This window comes from Platalea leucorodia, assembly GCF_965183815.1.
Source record: "Platalea leucorodia genome assembly, chromosome: W".
Taxonomy (NCBI): domain Eukaryota; kingdom Metazoa; phylum Chordata; class Aves; order Pelecaniformes; family Threskiornithidae; genus Platalea; species Platalea leucorodia.
In genome coordinates, this window is record NC_138859.1 from 108078 (window position 1) to 115557 (window position 7480).

Genomic DNA, 7480 nt, shown 5'->3' on the forward strand with positions numbered 1-7480 from the left:
GGCCCGGCCCGGCTCGCCTCAGCCCGGCCCAGAGCGGCCTGGCCCAGATCAGCCTGGCCCAGATCGGCCCGAATCGGCTCTGCGCGGCCCGGCCCAGATCGGCCCGGCCCGGCCCGGCCTAGCCCAGATTGGCCCGGATCGGATCGGCTGGGCTCGGCTCAGCCCGGCCCAGATCAGCCCGGCCCAGATCGGCCCGGCCCGGCCCGGCCCAGAGCGCACCGGCCCAGATCGGCCCGGCTCAGCCCGGCCCAGATCGGCCCGGCCCGGCTCGGCTCGGCTCGGCTCGGTTCGGCCCGGCTCGGCTCGGCTCGGCACGGTTCGGCTCGGCTCGGCACGGTTCGGCCCGGCTCGGCACGGCACGGCACGGCTCGGCCCGGCTCGGCACGGTTCGGCCCGGCTCGGCACGGCACGGCACGGTTCGGCCCGGCTCGGCACGGTTCGGCCCGGCTCGGCTCGGCACGGCACGGCACGGCTCGGCCCGGCTCGGCACGGTTCGGCCCGGCTCAGCACGGCACGGCACGGCACGGTTCGGCACGGCTCGGCCCGGCACGGCACGGCTCGGCCCGGCTTGGCACGGCTCGGCCCGGCACGGCACGGCTCGGCCCGGCTCGGTTCCGCTCGGCACGGCACGGTTCGGCCCGGCTCGGCCCGGCCTGGCACAGCCCGACCCGGGCGTAGGCTTGGCCCTGGCCCAGCCCGGCGCGGCCGCGGGCTGGCGCGGCTCGGCACAGCCTGGCACTGGTGCGGGCTCAGCCCCGGGCTCAGCCCCGGCCCCGGCCCCGGCCCCCCCGCGGCGGCCCGGGGGCAGCCGCCCCCCCCGGCGCTGGCGCGGCCCAGGTTCCCCCGGGAAAGGCCCGGGGCGGGGACTGACAGCGCCTCCCGCCGCGACCGGCCGCCGCACCCGCACCCGCAGCCGGGCGAGCGCAGCCGGGGGGGTCCCGGCGGTCCCCCCCAGCCGCCCCCTGCACGCTGCCGGTGCACCCCGCCACGGGTGTGCGCGCACCGGCCCCGGCCCCGGCCGGGAGCAGACGCGTGCCGCCGGGGCGGGGGCGGGGCCGGGGCGGGGCCGGGGCCGGGGCCGGGGCCGGTGCCCGCCCCGGGGTGACCGTTGCCCGGCAGGAACCGCGGCTCAGCGGGCAGCGCCGCGGCGTCCGGCCCCGGGGCAGCGGGTCAGCGCGGCGCCGGCAGCCGGGGCCTCCGGCGGGGCTGTGCCCCTGCACGGGTCAGCGGCTCGGGGCCGGTCCGTCGCCGGTCCACGGCCGGTCCATGGCGGGGCACCGCGTCACGGGGCCGCCAGTGACGTGGGCCCGTGGACGGCACCCGGCGGGGGGGAAGCGGCCGGGTGCCCTGACCCCGCTGCCCCGCTGCCCTGGCGTCACCGGGCCAGAGTCCGTCCCGCGTCCCCGTGGGCCCCGTGTCCCCGGCCACGTGCGGTGCCGGGCGCGCGGAGCCGCGGCGTGGCCCCGGGGGGCGAGGGGGGACGCGTGCCTGGAGGCCGGGGTCCCCTCGCCCCTCTTGGCCCCCCGAGGCGGTAGCAGGGGATGGCCCCGCGCCCCTGTCCCGCATCCCCGTCACCCTCAGGTGGCCCCGTCGGCCCCAGGCGGGCGAGTCTGCGGGGGAAACTGAGGCAGCAGCCCCTGGATGAAGCTGAGAGGATCCACAGCCTGCACCCCCGGCTCCCACCCCCCTGCCCCCCCAAAGCCGGGAGGGGACCCAGGCACCTGGGGGCCTGTGGGTGCAGGGGGATGGCACCAAAGGCACAGGGTGCAGCACCGAGCAGGCGCAGTGCCGGGCCGGATACACGGCGTGCGGCGCTGAGCGCGTGGTGCGGGGCCGGGGACGCACTGGGGAACGAGCGGGATCCAGATTAGCTTTGGAGGGTCACGGCGAGCAGGAGAGCTCCCCAAGGACGGGAAGAGAGCAACCGTCACTCCTGTCTTTGAGGAGGACAAGAACGAAGACCTGGAAACCATTTCCAAGCGCACGACGAACAAGGTGACGGGGAGCGGTCAGCATGGACGGCCAAAGGGGAGATGGTGCTTCACCAGCCAGACGGGGAGACGACCGCCTTGGTGGAGGAGCGATGGATGCTGTTTGCCCCCACCTCAGCAGGGCTTTTGCCGCTGTCAGCCATAATATCCTCACGGACACGTGGGCTGTCTGTCATTTGTCATTTCCCTGCCTGGGTGCTCCCCTCCCCTCCCCGTCCCTGCTCAAGTCCGCCTGGGGCAAGAACGGGGTGAGCACCCGAGGGGGGCTGCGGTGCCTGTGCGCCGCCATCCACCACCCCCCGGGACCTGCAGCACACCCTCCTGCCCGAATCCCTGCGGATCAACGCCCCGCCAGGCAAAGGCTGGTGACTCCAGCTGGGAGCTGGCCCCAGGGGGCTTTACCTGGCGTTCCCGAGGGGGCTGAGGGCAGCACGAGCAGGAGCTCCCGCACCGGCACACCTCCGCTCGGCCCCAGCGCTGCCAGCCCTGGAGTCTCCCTGCCCTGGAGTCTGGGGTTTCCCTCGGTCCCCTCCAGTGTTCCTTGGCTGCGTTGTCTGCCTGTGCGGTTCGACTGCTCAGGCCTCTGCCGCCCTGCCAGGAAGGCCTCCTGCGTTCCCCCCAAGTGCAATCCTCCCCGCAAGCCTAACGGGCAACCCCAAGGTGCCCGCTGCACGTACAGGGGAAGGCAAGGTGTCCTGCCGCCTCCCGCAGGGCCCGGCTCCTGCAGGAGGGACCCCTGGCACCAAGGGCAAGGCGCCTGCGTGCGGCTGCTCTGCCAGAGGACGGACGGGCTCTCTGGCGTGGAAGGGCAGAGCCAGACCCCACGTTCCTCCTCCGCCTTTCCTGGCGGCTTTAGGTGTCTCCAGCCTTGCCAGAACCTCTCTGGCTTATGGTGGCAAGGTGCTACAGCAGCAGGGAAGAATTCCCCCTCCACCCTGGCTGAGCCCCTGCCCAGGAGCCAGGCGAGGCGTCACCTGCGTGGCCCTCGGGGCAGGGGACGGCTTTTTGCAGAGCAGGAACAAGGAGGCCAAATCGGAGGTGCCAACACGGGCAGCGCCGCCGAAGAGCCCAGGAGCCCTCTAGCGATTGTACAGCCGGTTTCGCAACATTCGGCCCCAAGGCCTTTTCCCAACCAAGTCAAAATTTGAGGCTCCATCCCTTGCCTACTGAAGCCAGCAGACATTTTAATTTCCTCTTTTCATGCTTTTTATGCCAGTGTGCTTGGGAGACAATCCTAACGCTTCCGATTAAAAAAAAAAACCACGAAAAAACCCAAACCACAACCCCCCCTGACTTCCAAAACCATGTTCTATTCATAAAAGAAAGTTACCGGTCATGCTAATAGAAATACGATAAATAAAAAGGCCACCGGGAGCTCCCTGCTACAGTGCGGCTGCGACCAGCTCCAGCCGCTGGACTGTGAGCCTGATCAAACTCCAGGGCAAGCACTACAGGCACAGGCGGTGTAAAAAAGGATGGAGTCATTTGCGAGACTGGAAGCAAGAGCCCGCAGAAGCAACTTGAACGAGCACGTCTGAAGGGCTCTTTCACGACTCCGTATCCAGAGAGCTGTTTTTCTACACTTGACACCATCGTTACGTCAATCTGTACCACCTCCTGCTTCTGCTCTGATGCTCTTTTCTCATCCAATGAACAGGACGTCAAGGAAAAATGCCCAGGAGCTGGCTGAAAGGAAAGCCACAGGCTGCCACCACGTGCATTTCCAGTGGTCTTGCTGGAGCAGGTTACCCAGAGAGACTGCGGAGTCTCCATCCTGGTAGGAATTCAAAAGTCCTGGGCCGCCAGCTCTAGGTGGCCCTGCCTGAGCAGACAGGCTGGACCAGATGACGGCCAGAGCTCCCTCAACTACCCCACGATTCCGTGATTCCATGTGCGGCTGGACAGGAGGAAGGCGGGTGACGTGACGCAGGCGTAGCAACGTTGAAGGGAAGGCCATCGGAGATGGAAGAGTCAGTATTCGCAGAACAGGCCTCCTGTTCTCTGCTGTGCTCAACTTTTCCTTTGATGAGGAAGGTCGTGTCAGAAAGACACATCCTAGCGTGTGCTCCAACACCACGGCAGCTCGGGAGCTGGTTACTTGATCCTTCTTTTGGGATTGCTCACAGATTTCTCAGAAACAGCATCTTTGGGCTGCCGGGGCCGCCGGGAGCACACCTGCGGAGAGCGGCAAAGAACTGGAGGTGAAGGCACCTCCTGAAGTCAGATTCCCTGCCCCGGGCAGTCACTGAATCAGGCAACAGCTGAGGTTGGAAGGGACCAAAGGCTTTCCACAGCGCCCCAACCAAGCTTTCCGTAGAGCTCCTGGCTTGCATTAGGCAGCCTTGGCCACAGAGGGGGCCCGGAGAAGAGCTGCCCTGGCCCAAGCCAAGCACCCCTCTAGCCTGGGATCCGTTCCCAGCGGCCTGGGGAAAGGGGGGGCACCGGCATCGCCACCGCCGCTTGCGCCAGGCCTTTGCGTCCCTCCTGGGGAAGGCCCGTTTGAGCAGAGGCCTCCTTCCTGCTCCAGCAGAGCCCCGCCGGCCCCGCAGCTCGGCCACAGCCCCGCACCTGCGGAGAGGGAGACCCCCCTCGGCCCGGGCCCGGCCCGGCCGCTGTGGCCTGCCTCAGACCAGGCCGCGCCGGCGGAGCTGGGCGCAGCGCGGGGCCCGCGCACCGGGGGCTGGGCCGGCACGGCTCCGGGGGGGCTGCCCGGGCCATCCCGGCTCCAGGGATGCGGCCAGGCCCCTGGGGTCTCTCCTCGCCCCGCGGAGCTCCGGGCCAGCCCGGGGCGGCTCGGGGGCGACCCCGGCGGCGTCCGGGGGCTGACGGGAGCCGGCAGGGGGCGCTGCCGGGCCGCGGGAGAGGGCGCCCCGGCCGGGAGCGCATGCGCGGCGCCCCGCGGCATGCTGGGAGTTGTAGTCCGACCGGAGCGGGCGGCTGCGGGCCGGGGCCGGCCCCCGCCCCCCGGGCAGGAGGGGAGCCCAGGCCCGGCCACTCCGTCCCCGCCGCCGCCTTGCCAGCGGGGCGGGCTGCGCTGGCCCCGGCCGGGCGCCGGCTGCCCACCCGGCCGCTCGATCGCTCCCCTCCTCGGCTGGGCAGGGAGAGAAAATGCGACCACCGGCTCCTGGGTCAGGGAGATCTCCCGGCAGCGACCGTCACGGGCGAAACAGACTCGACTTGGGGAAACTAATTTATTGCCAATTAGCGACACAGGATAATGAGAAATAAGAACAAATCTCAAAAAAACTTCCCCAGCGCGAAGGAGAGGGGGCCCCGCAGACGCTGGTGCTGCAGCTACCGAGGGCGCGCGGTAGGAATCCCGGCGGAGTTCGGCGCCGCGCGCTCACACCTAAGCGAGGGCGTCCGTATCCGAGCCGGACACGAGGACGCCTGTCCCGCCAGCGCCGCGAGGCGGGGCGGCGTCGCGGGCAGGCGCGCTGGACGGCCGCGCGCTGGACGGGACGGCAGCACGCGAGCCGTCGCGGGCCGCGTCTGCCGTGCCTCCCGCTGCCTGGAGACCGGCTCCTGCCCCGGCGCGGCCGCCCACCTGCCTGTCTGGTGTGGAAGAAAGTTTATCCAGCGACCCGGGAAACAGTTTTGTTTCTGCAGAAGCCTCCAAAGAAAGATGAAAGTCGTGCAAAGAGTTCATCCAGAGAAGATCTGCCTGGGTTGAGTTTATTGTAAGTTGGGAAGCAAGCGGTGGGGAGAAAGTGGGGCCCTGTGGGCTGAAGTTCTTTGGAGAAAGGACCTGCCCCGTTCAGCAGCCCTTTCACATTCTCCCTTTCTGGTCTCCACGTGCAGAGCCGTCTCTGAGAGATGCTACAGCTGGAGCGAGCGTTGTGGTCCAGGAGACACAAATGGTGCCGATGTCACCTCCTACCGACGGCTGTCCCTGCCCCGTCGCCGGCAGCATAAGGGACTCATCTTTGTGGACATGCCCAGGGACACGCGTGGGGCCTTGGAGAGGCTGTGGGGTTGTGGCTTGTCTCCAGTCCTGTCTCTGGCCCTACCTCCTGCTGCTGCTGAGCGGAGCCCCTGGACGGAGCCTGGAGCCGCCTAATCCCCTCAGTCTTTCTGGTACCTTTGATGGACCCTGCTGCCCACACCCTGCTCTGCCCGTCCTGCTCAGATACCTGCTGGTGAGGGCACGGCCAGCGTTGTGGCCACCCCCAGCTCCAGGCTCATCCTCCCCTGTGGGGCAGCCCCACACTTGCTGCTCCCTGAATCGACCAAGCTGGTTTGGAAAAAACATTTCCTGGAAGCATCAGTCGTCCCGTGAGAGGGAACTGGAATGACTGAGCAGATAGATGGATTTGGTTTCACAAGGCCTACAGATGCTGGGGAAAGGAGACAAGCGTTTGGGCGGAGCCCTGAGGAGCAATGTGCACGGGCTGGGAAGTTCCCTGCTCCTCCCATCTAAGAGTAGCAGGTCCAACAAAAGGTTTTGCTCCTCCTTGCAAGCCTTGACTGGGGCCATTACAGTTAGGGTGATGCTGCCACCATCTGCACCCGACACACATCCCGTGTGCTGGTTCCTGCTCTGGGAACCATCTCAAGAGGATCTCACTCACCCAGGGATATCTGCAGGATCAATTTCTCCAGCTTCCCTGGCCGTGCCAGGGGGTCCAACAGGCATGTGAGCCGCAAGAAATGCCTGATCATTTCCAGGTCTTTCCTCTGGGAGAGGGTGGCTCTGTTCTTGGGGCAGAACTACCAACCCCTGCGCATCTCAGATGTTCCCGAGCCCCCATTCATGGCTCTCATTCCAGAATGCTCACGCAGACCCAAGTGCTGAGGCTGCAGTCGCAGGCTCAGGACTGACTGCCTCCCCTTCGACCAGTCTCTCTTGTGAGTTTAAGAGCCTGCTTCCCACGTAGGCTTTTATTCAGATGCCTGTACTTGGGTATCTCAATACGGAGCCGAATCCAGCTGACCAGTCGGCATTCAGGCAGTTGACAGGGGCATTTCAGCTTGTGAATGTCTGAGCCCCGAGTGCTGAACTCAAGCACAAGCCTGCTACATGCTGGATGCAACCAGAATGGGCTGGCTTTGAGTTTTGATAATACCTGCACTAAACAAGAGTGGTGCGTCCTGAGTCCTCCAGGTAATAAAGAGAGGAGACAGAGCCAGAAGAGGCTGGTCATCTGTTGTGTTTCTGCACAGACGCTATTTAGATGGGAAGAACTGCGAGCATCAGGCTCTTGAAGGAGGAAGGTGAACCTCTGGGCTGGAGGGACAAGTGCCAGGGGATGATTATAAGAGACCTTGGTCCTGCTTGAGACTGGTAACGACGAGCAGCCATGCAGCACAGAACCAGCCACAACTGTCTGCCCAACCCTGCAGGACCAGCAGGTCCCAGGACCCTGCCCCTACAAATCACTCTGGGATCGCACCTGGGCTTTGCACCTTTTTAATATAGATAAATCCATCTCAGGTACAGGCTGGTCGCTCCCTCTGGGAGCAGCCATGGCTGGGCTCTGACGTGCCAC